General features: G+C 38.5%; 1 long non-coding RNA gene across 1 annotated transcript in view; it reads left to right on the forward strand.

Moving 5' to 3' along the window:
* Positions 1-3,931: 3,931 nt before the first annotated feature.
* LOC116715323 (uncharacterized) overlaps positions 3,932-15,843 on the forward strand; it is a 30,006-nt gene continuing 18,094 nt past the window's right edge. The window contains exons 1-2 of the long non-coding RNA XR_004338181.1: positions 3,932-4,892; positions 7,219-7,436. This is a non-coding gene — a long non-coding RNA (uncharacterized LOC116715323). The remainder of the gene's footprint in view (positions 4,893-7,218; positions 7,437-15,843) is intronic.

The raw sequence follows: 15,843 nt of genomic DNA on the forward strand, positions 1-15,843 counted from the left end.
AGTGTTCATACCTCTAGAGTCTCTATGAAATTGTCAAATTACAACAACAGAATTGAAATATTTTAACAGCATGCAATGGCATCGGTGTGCAATGGCACTAGACTAGTTTTTAGGATTTTCTGTTTTTATCTGGAGTGTGTACATTTCAAAAGTTGGCTTCCACTCCCACTTTTATTATTGTTATTATTATTACTACTATTATTTTCTCTCACAATCATGTCATTTTTCTCTCCCAAAATCCTTCTTTTTCCAAACCTGCTGATTCAAGCAGGGATAGGAAAAAAACAAAAGCAAAAAAAAAACATAACATTAAATTCAACCAATTTTTTTTTTATTTATTTATTTTTTATTTCCAAGAGGAAATATGGTTCCAACTATTAACAGCATTGGGATAGATGTCCGTTTTGCTTTGGAGGCCAACTGCTAGTTTTAACAGGACTTTTCATTCAGATCTGGAATGCTCTGTTGTTCCCCATCTCTGAGCTCTATTTTTTTTTTACGAGACAGGTTGACACAAAGTAGCGTACGATTGTTTAGTGGACGGAGAAGTACGATTTATTTTCAATTTTTTCTTTTAACCTCAAGCTAGGGTATGCATTTGTATTCATAGTCCTAAAAGAAAAAAGTGCACCCATCTCTTAAGTAGAATAGGATTGAATCTCAACACATATCCAGCTGTTTTATGAAGGGGTAACAGGTTCATGGAAAAACTGTAGTGAATCTGGAGACAAGTGAACACGACCCTTTCAGGTTAGTGATAGGTCTGTTGAGAAGTTTATAGGACAATTACACAATGAAAACAGAAGAAGAAGAAGGTGTTCTGGTCAGATGAGATCAAGATTGAACCTTTTGTCCTACATGCACCCCCTTTAACCCTCTGATGCATGAATTATGATCCTTTGTGTCAGAATTTTTTTTCCATTTTTTTAAAATTCTTTTCTTAAGGCATAAAAAAGGTAGGAATTTTTTTTTGTAAAAATAATTTATTTTTTATTTTTTATTTTTATGTGATCAATTGTAATTTTGTCCAAATACAAAGTTGTTATTTGAAAAATACATCAGTAGTATTGTTCCTTAGGGGTTATCTGATGTCACAATATTTTTTTTACTTGCAAGAGTCGTCTACAGTAGAAGGAGGGACCGGGTCGGTTCTCATGCTTTTGTGTCTGTCGGCCATATTGTATTTAACAAAAATAATTTCTTGCATTTGCAGCTGATGGCCAGTAGTTGATGGTATATTTTATGATGCATTAGTGTCCACTTCAGTGGTCTGTGTGCATTTATAGCATAAAAATCCACAGGAAGCACAAGAAAATGGCTTTTAGATAGCTGTCCACTGTAGTGACCACTATGCATGAAAGGGTTAATATCTGCTGGACAACTGTGACTGCACCCTGAACACTCCATCCCTACAATGAAACACGGTGGTGGTGGTGGTAACCCCAAGTTGTTAATGTGCTTTTCTTCTGCAGAAACAAAGATACTGGAGATGGATGGAGCAAAAATACAGAGCGATCTGGAAGTAAAACTTGTTACAGGATGGAAAAGACCTGAGACTGGGACAGAACCGCCCAGCAGGTCAGTGACTCTAAACATACAGTGAGAGGTACGAGGGAGAGGCTTAAATCAAAGTTTATGGTTTATATATTTATGTGTTAGAGTGGCCTAGTCAAAGGACACAAATCCGTTTCAGAATCGGATGCAGGACTGGAATTTGAAAGACTTGAAAAATGTTTAATGATTCTTTCCATCCAATATAACTGAGCCCTAGCCATTTTTTCAACAAAAAAAAAAAAAGAAGAATGAGAAAATTTTTCATGTTTTAGATGTTTGAAGGTGGTAGAATCATACCCCAGTAGACTTGTGGATATAATTGCAGGGAATGATAACTGGGGCTTTGGGTGGGGCGGTTCATGCCACCCTTGTCATACTTGTGGTGACATGTTGAAAAATTACACTGTAAAAAAAATAAAGTCTCTAATTTACATTAAAATACCTGCAGCTGTTGTTGCACAGAATTTTACCATAGAAATATGGATTTTAATGTGTTTATACGGTAAAATTCTGGCAACCACAGCTGCCGGTATTTTACCATAAACTATAGATTTTGTTATAGTGTATCTTGTATTGTATTTCTATAATCTACATCAGAAAATAAAAAAAAGATGTTGAGGTTATAACATAACTAAATGTGAAAAGGTTCATTGGATGTGAAGGCCTTATGAAAGGCCCTGCATTTATAAGTTAGTATTTTGCATGTCTATTACTTTTAACTGCATCTATAAAGAAAAGTGGCAATGAAGGTTATTCCAGTATCTTAATTTAGATGTTTATTTTTTGGGGGGGAGATTTTTTTATTTTTAATTTTTTGGCCTTTATCTCACAGACTGCAGCGGAACAAAGAGTAAAGCCGTGCAGGTGATTAAGTTGACCATTTAGGGAATGTAAATCTATATCACTGATACTTTGACATGACTCATGTGTTCTCATGTTGCCTGGCTGTATTGGCTGTGTTGAGTACAATATGCTGTGAAGAGTGTCTTTTACCTCTTCGCGTTATTAACATCTAATATTGATGCTGGGTCTTCTTAGCTGAGCTTAATTTGAGATGGCAGAGATGATAACGAGCATGTACTCTGGAGGAGAGGCTGTGTTTAACCAGCACTGTGTTACATCTTCCACTTAATGTATGGGAACAGAGTAAAACTTTAAAAGTAAGGTCTTCCCTCAATTTCTGAAAATGATGAGTTATGGGCTGCCATTTGCAAAGTTACACAGTCAAAAATGAACCATAGTTTGGACGAAACAGCCTAGTCCAAATTGTTGGACTAGGACTCTGTTTTGTTTCATAAAAGTTAGAAAACAGAGGCTTATTTGTCAAAGTTAGATGTTCACCATGTTATTAATTAATCTTTAAAAGTCCAAAGATCCAAATTAAGTATTAAGTATTAAATTAGCAAGTTGAATATTTAGTTTACAAACTAAATATTTTTGCTAGAAAGCTAACAGTTTAGCTCCACAATAAATATTTTGGTAGCAAGTTTGAAACTAAAGATTTAGGTTAGAGCTACATTTAAACTAAATATTTGGCTTTTTAGAGTTGATCTATTTTATAGATCAACTCCCTTTTTTGTCTTTTACATCAGGCTAAAAGAAAAACTAATTATTGCTGATAATATTTGACTGTGTGACTTTACAATGGCGCCTGATAAAGCTCTGCAACAACCCGAGCTCTTAAAATGGCAGGAAAATGTCTACGACATAGACTCTACATCACGTGGACGAATATTCGAGCAGTTTAGAGGTTTAAAAGTTTGTTGGAAAAGTACTTTTTTCTGAGTCGAATAACTGCAAAACAAACAGCTTCACTTCTTCACTTCAGTTGTTTGCAAAAAATAAAATAAAAAGAAGCAAAGAGAAAAAAAAGCAGCACCAGGTGCAATTTTTATAATTTGCACAAAGTCAACTGTTATGCATACTACAAAAACTTAGAAAAATAAGCTTTAGCAGACTGCAGACATTTTGTAGCCTTGAACAAATTCTGCTATGGCTTTAATTTTTGATATTTGTTTACATTTGTCTAAAGCTTTTATAAATAAAGCTTTTTTTTTACGTATTTGTTAAAACTCTCCCTATGGCCTGACAGTATAAATGAAACTGATAATCTATGAAAATACCCCCCACCCCTTCCTTTGTCCTACTGCCACCTGCAGAAAGGCACACTGACAAAAGCACCAACTTTAAAATAAATACATTTGTTACATGTAATTGAAAAAAGTTTGTCAAACTCAATTTAGTTACATTTAACATGACAACTTCATAATTGAAATATATTTACTGGGATAGCCTTAATTAGATTTTTTTGTAGCATATTAGCAAAAATTTTGCTAAGTTGGATCACCTGCTTTGTTTTTGTTTTTTTGTTTTTTTTCTGTTTTCAGTGCACAGCTCCCAGTCAGAGCCAGGAGGAAATTCTTAGAAGTGTCAGTCACGCTGGTTATCTAGTGTGTAAAAAACCCCGAAGTTGTTTCCTGTTTTATTTTCACATGATAGAAGAGCAGCTGAAGTATGTCTAAAAAACCCTGTGAATATGATTTTCATGGCCGAGGCCATACCTTAGCTGCTCACCAGCACTGTAAAAGCCTTCGGACATGAATAAAAACCCAAGTACTTCTTTAAATATTTACAGTGAGTAATTAAACCCTTTTAATTTGTTGCTCCACTGTCTCTTTCCCTGTTTTTTTATTTTTTTCTCTCCCTCTCCCTCTCATACACAAATGCAGCAGGCCAACACTTTGACATACAGGATGTGCATCTCTCAGTATTCTACAATCCGGCGGTTTGTTTTTGTCTACGTGCAACACTAAAACAGCCATATTCGAAAAAGCTGCGTCCGCAATCACGCTATCGCAATAATGACGTTGTTTATTCGAATCAAAACACGGATGGAGGGCGCGCGGAGCGCCTGGCGGGGGCTTGTTTGCCGTTTGCTTGTGTTCTAATATCTACTTTTTGCGGAGCTGTGCTGACACACTGTGTGTGGTCCACTTTGGTCCGGGCTGTCGAAGCGAAGGGCCACGGCGGTGTGCGTTGTTGTCTTTTTGACTTCATCTTTCAACACCGGTCAGCGTTGCTTATAATAAAACCAGATTATGAAAACATTCTTGAGACCTGACATGGACTGACAAATTCAAATATCAACAAGAAGATATGACAAAAAAAAAAAAAAAAAAAGGGCACCCGGAGCGGTCTGCCACTGCTCGTGTAAACAGTCAATGAATTTCTGAGTTATTCCGACTTTTTTTTTTGTCTATATTTTATCATTTGATTCTTAGGTCTGCTCTGCAAACAGCTGGAAATCCCAGGATTCGGCCAGGATGGGGTTTTTCCAGGTTTGTCTTGTCTCTCAGCGTTTCCACAAAAACCAGAAACTTCTCATATCTATCTTATAATCATATATTTGGGCCTTCCTGTTGTTCCATTGATCTTATTCTTTATTAAAGTGATTCATTTTGTTATGAATTCACTGTTTATTCAATATTTTTAATAGTAACGTCTTGACAGATTTTTTATTTGCTTTTGGGTTGGTTTCTTATCAGACAATCTGAGGCAACACAAGGCAAGAATAATTTTGTCGTGTCATGCCATTTGGACATGGCTAATTCAAAATTCTTTCCAGAACAATGAAGACATCCAAAACTCAAAATACCTGTTAAAAAAGAAATTTAAAAAATGCTAATTCAAGCAAATGAAAACTAACAAATGAGTGAGTGTGTAAGTAGCTGTAAACGGCGATGTTTGTCACTTCAGTAATCTTTATGGTTTCAGCAACTCGACCTGTCCAGAACAATGAAAGTGAAATTTAGCCCCAGATTCCAGTGCCTTCCCAACTCTCTTTCTTCTTGTTAAGTCATGAACTTTGACCTTTGTTTAGGCCTTTGTGAGGCGTTTCCACGCTTAAACATTGTTCCTTGGTACATTTTGTGTCGTTGATGCACCTGTGGAGAAATTTTGGTTGGCTGACCGCGCTGAGGAAATTTCAAGGCCGTTCCATGTTTTCATCATGTGTTGATAGTTTCTCTCAATGTCCCTCCCTGAAGTATTGAATTAGAAATTCATCCGTTTGTGATTTTTGCATTTTTTGACCAGGAGACAATGTGTTTGCATTCAACTTTTTTACCCTGTCAGGTTGGTTCGATTAAAGAGATTTCATGACTAAACTCGTGTTTAGTCTCTCTTGCAAATGAACTAACTGCAAATGTTACTCGCAGTTAGTTCACGATTTCATCAGAGGGACATTAAGTTTTCACACGATGACAGGTTGGTCTGGTCTAGCAGTTCAGGTCATCTTTGTCCTGATATTGAAATGTGCTTAGCGATCTGAACACATTTAGGTCAGGCATTAAAGGGAAACAATGCAATCCACACGTGTAGCTCTCGATCAAAACCAGCGCTACCTCTCCACTCTGATTCCCTCCCACTTTGCCTTCCACAGTCCACTCACATAGAGCTCCATTATCCCCCTGATGGTGCACTCCAGGCCCCTCTCCTGCTTACGGCCCCTTCCTCGGAGAAACATCGCACTGTTGTGGGTGCTAATCACGCTGAGCGGTTTAGTCTTTCATAAACAAAGTGTAAAAATTAGGGCCACACTAACAATCTGGTAATTCAGTAGCGGTAGGCGGACGTCGCTGTTATTCCACTTCGGGGCGGATTATGAATGCGTGTGCGAAGCCGTTGCCCTCTTAATGATGGGTCTGTGATATTACAGCTGCTCACAATTAGCCAGGACTATCCCCCAGCCGCCACAGCTCCCCTACGTAAATAAACGGTGGGACCGGGGAGGCTGAGCGCAGTAAGCGCTGAAACAACACGGCTGATTTGGACATCTGGTGCGGTAATAGAAATGTGTCGTCTACACTTTGACGTAATGAATAGGGATCTAAGAGCTGTCTTAGGGCGAACGGGCCCCCAGTGTGCCCCCCCCCCCAAAACATCACTGTTTATTCTCATGAATAGGTCATATTAGAGAGGGCTGGTGTACAGGGAGGGGCTAGGGAAACAAACTGTTACGATTTTTGATGTTTCGCTTTAATTCCAATCACAAAAAGTCAAAAGTTTCACACCGACATCGGAAACACACGATTAAAACTAAACGGAAAACACTAATTCTATATACAGAAATATACCTTTTAAGGATGATCATGTATGATCAAGAAGAGTGTCTTAGGTGAAAGTAAAATTACTATTTGAGGTGAAAACATAAAACTCTGGCTGCGTTTCCATTGACCATATTATTGCGCAATTTGATGGAAAAATGGCAATTTTGAAAAAACTCTTTTTTATATAGAAAAAAAAAATTAGGATGATCATGATGGTCGTATCAAAAGTGGTTTATTTTGCAAAACTGAAATGGAAACATGATCAACAACTGGACGTTTCCACTGGTACAAACCACGGAAAAAAAGGCGACAGGAAGTAGTCGGAGAATGACGTTTTTTAATGACTTATCGCGTGAACAAAGTTATTCATGTGTGTTTTTAATTGCAAAATTGTTGGGGTTTTTTTTATTTTTATAATACTGACGAAGTTTTGCTCACGTTTGTCACGGAAACATAATAACATTCAGACAGTTCCTTCAAAAATGACAAATTCTCCCCGAAAAACTCCATCCTCAGGATGGTGGCACTAATGTCTTGCTGTCATGCTGTGTCACAGAGAAGCCAGTCAAATTTGATGGGAAGATGGGGACTCCATATGAAAACAGATGAAAACCTGTTGAAGAAGGCAAAAGACTTCGGACCGGAGTGGAGAGTCACCTTCCAGCACCGGCAACGAAAACATCAGAGTCGGAGTAACAACGGGAGCAACAAAGAAAAATGGACAAAAAAAGCAGCTGGTAGTGAGCAACCGTGAGGGACTGCAGCAAAACGCAGGTAAACAAAATTGTGACTCAGCGTTGGGGTGGCTAAATAGATACACGAATGCCACATTTCTCAGATTTATGTAGCATTTTTCCCATCCATCTGTTCATTTTCTTTCTCTTAATCCGGGGTCGAGTTGCAGAGGCAGCAGACTAAACAGAGACGCTCAGACTTTCTCCTCTCCAGCCAACTGGACCGGTTCCTCTGGGGGAATCCCAAAGGCTTTTCCAGGCCAGCAGAGAACTTTCAATTTTTCCCTCCATTCACAATTATAGACTACTTTGTGTTGGGGCACCACATAAAATCCGAATAAAATGCACTGACGTTTGCGGGGTTGGCACAATAAAATGTGAAAAAAAGCTGTATAAATTAATTCTACATCTAAGCGAGAAGGAAGGGCTTCTGTTTTTAATACATAATCGAGAAGATCGCAAAACAAATGTCTCCCTGCATTCATGACAGGAAAACTGTGAGTCTCTAAATATAACTTGGTTATTGGTGTAAAAAGTACAAACTTTGCAATAACAGGTTGGGATTATGCACGCGTGTCCTCGGCTTCACTCCTCCTCCTCCATAGTCCATCCGAGGCAGACTGGCTGAAGTCGTCCGACGTGTTCTGACTTGGTGTGAGAAACCCTTTTTGTTTCTAAAAAGAGAAACCCAATTTAAGTTTCAGCTTAGAAACCGATTTGTCAGTGTGAGATTTAACAGATAGATTTTTATCAGTCAGAATACCTGAATATTTGTAGCATCTGACAGCTTCAATTTCAGCCACTTGAAGAGATCTTGTGGGATACAGCTTATCAGTCAGCGGCATGTCAAGCAGCTTTATTGCGTCTAGGTATTTCAGCTCACCCCCCCCCCCCCCCCCCCCCCCCCCCCCCCAAGTATGTTTGATATTGTCCACAGAAAAGTCTTTAAATAGTTACGCTCCACATGAAAATGACACCGAATCGCTAATAGATACCCGTTTCTGTCTGTGATGAACTGGAGAAATGTCCAGTGTTTGTGACGTCCACACAACGTCCTGCACAGGATTAAAGGGATAATTCACATCTTTTTGAAGCAAGACTGTGACGTTTCTATCCATGACAGTAGATGTACCGCTACACGTTTCTAGCAGAACAAAGTCCACACTTATGCCAATTGTGGTTGTGATTTCCTCATGGGCTGTGACTAATCCAGTCTATGATATCAACATTTTCTGTTTAATTTGCCTTTAAATTACTGAAATCAGCTGAAACTGTGGGGTTCCTTTGACTCGCCGTTTGCTCTTCAACTACAATTTCTCTCTAAAGTAACAACTGTTAGTTACATATCTCACAGAACCTAAAAATAAAATAATAATACAAATCTGAAAGATCACTTTGAGCAAATGGGAGAAAATGGACAGACTGAGGCTTCTATGTGTAACTCCCAAAACGTGTTGATCTTAAACAAACCCTTTCACATTTGATTTCTCTTTTAATCTAAAACATTATTATTCTTCTAAAAGTACTTTTAATTCACTTACATTGTGCCGGAGTTTAAGATCCTACACGGACACAACATGGGAGCTTTGAATATTTCAAACGTTTTGGCACGGCGACGTTTTCAAAAAATGATTTGCTCCTCCTCGTCCGTGTTCTCTAAGCCTCCGATACTCATCTGGGTCACTCGAGCCAGAGATTTTTTTGCCAAAGCCTCTCTCCTTCACTCCGGTGATCGGTAATCAGTCTGCTTTGATGCATAGTTGTGTAACCTTGACTTTCAAGATAAAGTTGCACCTATCCATTGGAAAGGTCAGGACCAGATGTTAATTAACCAAGAGGGAAATGAACTAATGGGGGTTTTCGAGTGGCATTTAACGAGACATCTAATCCAATGGAAAGAACAGTCACAGTATCACGTTTTTTTTTGTTGTTTTTTTTTTAGTGTACAGTTCCTGGGCCCTTTGATGGCAGACATGAATGTGTTAAACTATAAAATCAACAGTTTTAATAAAAAAAATAGACTCCCAAGTCTATTTTTTAATGCAACCAGTCCCACAGGTTGTTTTTTTTGTTTGTTTTATAGCGAATAGCATGAAACTTAAAAAATTGTATGCAAAAAAAAAAAGAAAGAAGAAGAAAAAAGTGACCCTAATTTATTATTTGCACTTTTTCAGCCCCTAGCTATTAGATAAACCTTACAGAGTGCAGACAAAAACAGTTTAGTTTATATTTATGGAAATTCAACATCCACTGTTTGTAGAGGAAGACCGGAGAGCGAGCACTGCAAACTCTGAAGAGGGCAAAAGGGAAACCCACATCCTGTGATCTGTCACTAAAGTACCATATTAATAGCCGTTAATGTTCCCTACACCGCCAATTAACTTCAAACTGTGACTGCCACTTTGTGCGGTTTTGATCACATGTCTGCCTGAGTGGCCATGCCTGTCGCCGTACAGCTAGTCGCATATGTGTTTGTATATGCGAGCGTTTACAGAGGGCTGAGCACGGGCTTTGAGAGCTAACGTGGCATGCAGGGCACATGTCCTCAACAGGAAGCTGGCAGTCGCACAACGCCAAACTTTCCAAGTGCATTGAGTGAGTTCACTACAGGTGATGCTCTGATTAGCATGATGCCAAGCCGAGCGTCACCTGTTCTTTCTCCTCCCGTGGCTCCTATCAGGTTCAAAACGATGCCTCTATTTTGTAGCTTCGCCCTGCCTGACAGGGAGCGCGACACCCTCTCCAAAGAGTCCCCCCAACGTGTCTTTATTGTCGCCTCTTTTCGGCCTTTATCTTTGAGTTTCTGCCCTCCGGCGTGTCTCCGTTCCCCCTGTGGTTTTTACATGCGCGACCCTTGTATCGCCATCTGGTCCACATTGGGGGCTGCCACTGTCATCTGCTGACAATTACTGTCACCTGCATACTGTGCAATACGATAAACACACGCTGCTGTTGGTGGCTTGCTGCAGCATTTTGCAATGTTTCTTTAAGCCTCCATAGAAGTGGTTGGCATAGAGAGGGGTTGGCAAGTCAATTGGTGGCGGCAGAATCCATATGCCGAGCTGAAACTTCTTTTTCAGTTTTAGAGGCCCTCCAGTTAATTCAGTTACAAAAAATACTTCGAACTAAAACGCTGTTGTTTTCTGAAGTGGATGCTCAGGGTTGAACGTACGTTTCTTGACTTTATGAAGAATCTATCATTGCCCAATAATATCCAGAGTTTCCACAGTAGTCCCCAGAACTATATCAAGTTGTTTAGCATTTTTAAGTCCAGAAGTCCTGACATATAGGAAATAATATGTCAGGACAGTATTGTTACATTATATGGTTGACCATATAATGTAACAATAGTTAATTAGTAGAACAGCTTCCTTTCCTGTTGTAAAAACATGTCATATTGCTGTAAACTTGTAAGGACGGTAACTACTTCCTGGAAGTGGTGAAAGCTAACAAGCTAAGCAGCCTCGCTGCTAGCCCACAGCTGGGTGATTCTCTGAATTCGGTACATTTTGGGGTCTCGGCTTACTTAAAAATATACCACAAAAAATTGTGGTTTTGAACGCTGCGTCTATTGAAGGACTCTTTGAACCTCCAAGAAAATATGTTTCCCCACTTTATGCATGAAATCCCAAACATTAATACAAATTTCTTTGTTACTTAGGTTGCTTTAAATTCAACCCCGTAACGGGACAATTTGATTCCTCCATAAGTATAACTCTATAACATAATTAAACATATTCTTCCAGTTCCTTTTAGATCACCTGTCCCTTAATTGAAATAACTAATTGTAAGTATATTTTTATTTGATTCTGAATCATAATAATTAGACTGTTAAGTAGAATATGGCAACTTGTTGTAAAAGCTCTTTTCATAAATCATGGAAATACACTTTAAAATAAACAATAAATCACGCTTTGTTATATTTTTGAATCATTCTTTAAACTTTGCATACAGTCCAACAAATATTAGTCTAATATTTGCTGTTATTATAAAAAAAAAAATCATAACAATGTATCATGTAACGGGGTTGAACCCACTGGCTGGCTTAACAACAGTCCAACCTTCAACCCAGTAACAAAACCACAGTTTTTGTAATGGGGTTGAAGAATTTCACTAAAAATTGCCATAAGTCTACGTCAGTTAGGAGCAGCATATCATATGATAAAAACAAGAAATTAATATATTTTTCAAAGGCAGTTATTTACTTTTTCCCCAAACAATAATAAATATCATTTACTTGAGTAACAGTGTCAAAACGTTGAGCTTGACAATGACGATCTATGGATAAAAATAATCAAATACAGGCAAGACACTTTCCTAACACTTAACTCTCTTTACAGTGTGAGCAGGAAGAGACTTAAGTGATGTCACTTCCAGGGTGCTGAGGAAATTGGACTGAACCGTTATTTATAAAAAGGAGGGATTGGTATACTGTTACGGGGTTGAACAAAACTGGAGGGACATGATTAAAAGGTTCTATTTTATAAATAATTCATGTATTTTTCTGATATTTCTTTTATTTAGGTTAAAGTATACCAAAAAATGTTTATAATAGTAGAAATAACTTGCAGTTACTGGCTACTTTTGTTTTATATTCACTGAAAAATGAACATTGGTCGGTGGGGACATGCTCATTTGGCTGACTACTACGCTTCAACAACCCATGAAATTTTTCAAAACATAATTTTTGAAATATATTTGCATGTAATATTACCAAGACACATGGATATTTCCATTTCTTGATTTTCTCAAAAATGTGGTTTGCATTATATGAGAATCTTTAAGATAATCATGCGAGACACAAAATGCACCGAATTCAGAGGACGACCCAGCTGCTTAGCTTGTTAGCTACTCTGTGTAAATCCACGTTCTCAGTTGATTTGACAGACCATAAAAATGAACAATTGATATGTAATGTGAAGCATAATATGTTTGATGCTATCGCACAACTGATGCTAAAATTCAAAGGTTCAGTCTTTTCTTCGCTAAGCTAAAGCGGCACGGCAAGTCGCAGCTCATCTGGACTAGTAAAGCCTTGACGCAAATAATTTTAACATAGGATAGAAACAAGGATGTTATTTAGCTGAACAAAATAGCCCTAATCTCCTGTTGACTGTTAATATTTGACTCACTTGCCGTTATATACCACTAACATTTACGTTCCGAGTTTGTTTTAAAATGCTAAAATGAGCACAAATTATGTGATTGACTAGCTTGTTCTTCTACCAATATTTAATTTCCAATCATTTCATTTTTGCATGACATGTTTAAGTGCAAAACAAACAAAACACCAAATAACTATTTTAGATCACTGGTTTTCAAAACGGCTGCACAGTGGCGCAGTTGGTAGCACTGTTGCCTTGAATCCTGAGTTCGATTCCCGGCCCGGGGTCTTTCTGCATGGAGTTTGCATGTGGGTTCTCTCAGGGTACTCCGGCTTCCTCCCACAGTCCAAAAACATGACTGTCAGGTTAATTGGTCTCTCTAAATTCTCCCTAGGTGTGAGTGTGTGTGTGCATGGGTGTTTGTCCTGTATGTCTCTGTGTTGTCCTGCGACAGACTGGCGACCTGTCCAGGGTGAACCCCGCCTCTCGCCCGGAATGTAGCTGGAGATACTGTAGGCACCGGCACCTCCCGACCCCACTAGGGACAAGGGTAAACAAAAAATGGATGGATGGATGGATGATTTTCAAAACAGTTTTAATTAATGCATTTAATTAAATGCAGCATCTTCAGTCCTATGATGTTGCATGAGTTGTGGATGATTTGACAGACTATGATTTGCCTACCTTGTTTGATTTTTTTTTAATGTAGTTTATAAATATGGAATATTGCAGGTTTCCAAGTGAACTCTAGGATTGAAACCTAAGACAAACATATAAAGTTAAAACTAAAACCTTATAAATAATTAAAGGAATTTTTAAAAAAGTGTTAGTTTTTGCAGGGCCCTAGGTGAAGTTGGTAGGTTGGATTCATGGAAAAACAAAAAACAAACAAGAATTGACAGAAGAAACTTGACTTAGTAGATCGAAACGTATTTAGTGTTTTTAGCTCACTGTTGCATCTCTTACAGCATCCATTACAATTACATGCAGCAAATTCTAGAAACTTTTAGGACTGTCTGTAACTGCTTTACTCACAGAAAAGTTGACAACACCGCAGAGCAGACAGGCTGTCACTTGTACAACGGCAATCGAAGTCAGTGACTCGATGCAATTTGCTTGTTTTCCTTAGATTGAATTTTTTTTAACCAATTTAAACTGAACTTGCCTACATTGTTTTTATAACTCGGATCAATGTGACACGTTTGTGATTGACTCGGAATTTGTTTGTACGATTGAACTAAATTGACATTTTTTGTTTGTGAAATACCTTTTAGATTGTGTTATGAATTTATCCTTAATTTAGCATTTTCTTCAAACTCACTGCAATATGACGTCTTCATACTACAGGTGAGAAAACCGTCGATGACAGTAACGTTAACTTCTCAGGATATCACTTCCGAGACGTTCGAAGTATCCCTCTAATATTAATGACGTTCTCCTTCATCCCCTGTTTGTCATTACTGCCGTAATTTTCAAGTCGAGGCGCTGAGGAATTCCCATAAACATGTTTATGTGTCTAAATCACTGACCTTTACTTGCACAGGAAATCCATCTCTGCTGATACGCAGTATCTCAGTGATAAATACTTCCCTTCAAATATTTATAATGGGATCTGGAAACCGCAAGAACATAATAGTTTAAATTAGGCCCATCAAAGCCAAGAGCCTTGTTATACAAGATCCAATTTTTGAAGTTTATGATACTCGTTTCACACGCTGTGGTGGGTTGAGAAGACGGGGCCGTGCGGGTGGGAGGGGGAGAGAAAGAAAACCTCCGGAGTCAAAGGTTGTAATCATAATAATTTAATGATGGCTGTATCCTTTTTGCAGTAAATCCTCCCAGCCAGAGAATATAGCTTTGCCTCAGTTAGGAGGTTTATCTTCCAGTTACTGAGTCACTATATCTGCTAGTGACGGACAGTTATTTGACACTCGTCTGCAAATTAAAGTCACCGCTGGGAGAGAAAAAAAAAACGCAACGTGAAGCTGGGAAGTCTATGTTTATTTAATTTTAAAAAAGTGTGGATGTTCATGTTTCATGGAAAACATAAATAAAATAGTGAACAGTTATATATATTTTTTTAAAGTCACAATTAAGCAAATTCCTACTCGCTTACAAGCACATTCATATTACAGTTTCTATAATCACTGAGGGGCTGCACAGTGGCGCAGTTGGTAGCAATGTTGCCTTGCAGCAAGAAGGTCCTGGGTTTGATTCCCGGCCCGTCATGTCCAAAAACATGACTGCCAAGTTAATTGGTTTCTCTAAATTCTCCCTAGGTGTGTGTGTGTGGGGTGGGGGGGGGGGGGGGTGTGTATGTATGGTTGTTTGTCCTGTTTGTCCTGTTGTTTGTGCCTGGTTGTTGCCCTGCGACCTGTGCAGGATGTACCCCGCCTCTCGCCCCCGAATGTTCGCTGGAGATAGGCACCAGCACCTCTCCCCACCCCACTAGGGACAAGGGTGTTAGAAAATGGATGGTTGGATAATCACTGAGGATTACATGAAGTTTTCTAGCTCGTCTCATTCTAAGGTGGTCGAAATGCTAAAAACATAAATCATGCTCGCTTTTTGTATCTCAAATTACTTTTTTTCAAATAATCTCTGTTCTGAGTTCAAATGACCATTTTAGGAATTCTAGATTTTAAGCCTTCTTTTCTATTTAAAAAAAAAAAGACAAAGGAAGGGGAATAGCCCTTTTATTTGCCTAGTTAGCAATTAGGCATATGCCAAGTTTTGCATTTCCAGCAGTTAACGGTTAGCCATTTGTTGCATTCCTGATTATAAAATGGTTGTGTCTTCTCTGTCAATTTGTCACTGATTGGTTTTCTGCCGAGTACATAAAATCCGGGGTGTAATGGTAAACAACAACAACAAAAAAGAGAGACGTTAAACCGCTACCTAAAACGCTTCCTTACACACAATTTAAAATGGTTGATGTGTCTTCAATAATTTTATAACTCAGATGCTCAAGCGCGCACACACCTTTCCAGCTCTGCACATAAATTTAGAATGACGCTGAGATGGGGGCTTCGTCACGGCTCTTCCAAAACATTGACTTTGTTTGTCTTGAAGCCCCTTAGTAACTACCTTTACAGTATGATTAGGGTCATTAGCAAGTTTTATACTTCGACTTACAACCACCGTGCAGGGAAATATTGATAACTTTTCATCAGACAGGTGAAAGTTGTCTGATGAAATAAGGTTTGTTTTGTGGAGGTTGCATGTTCTCTGTGCACTTTCCAAAAACACACAGATTTGACATTGATCCTAAGCGTATCTGTACGCCTGTCCGTCTCGTGCTCCAGTTGTTTAGCAGTTCTCAAACCTCTCGCTCATTGTCTT

The sequence above is a fragment of the Xiphophorus hellerii genome, chromosome 3, assembly GCF_003331165.1.
Source record: "Xiphophorus hellerii strain 12219 chromosome 3, Xiphophorus_hellerii-4.1, whole genome shotgun sequence".
Lineage (NCBI taxonomy): Eukaryota > Metazoa > Chordata > Actinopteri > Cyprinodontiformes > Poeciliidae > Xiphophorus > Xiphophorus hellerii.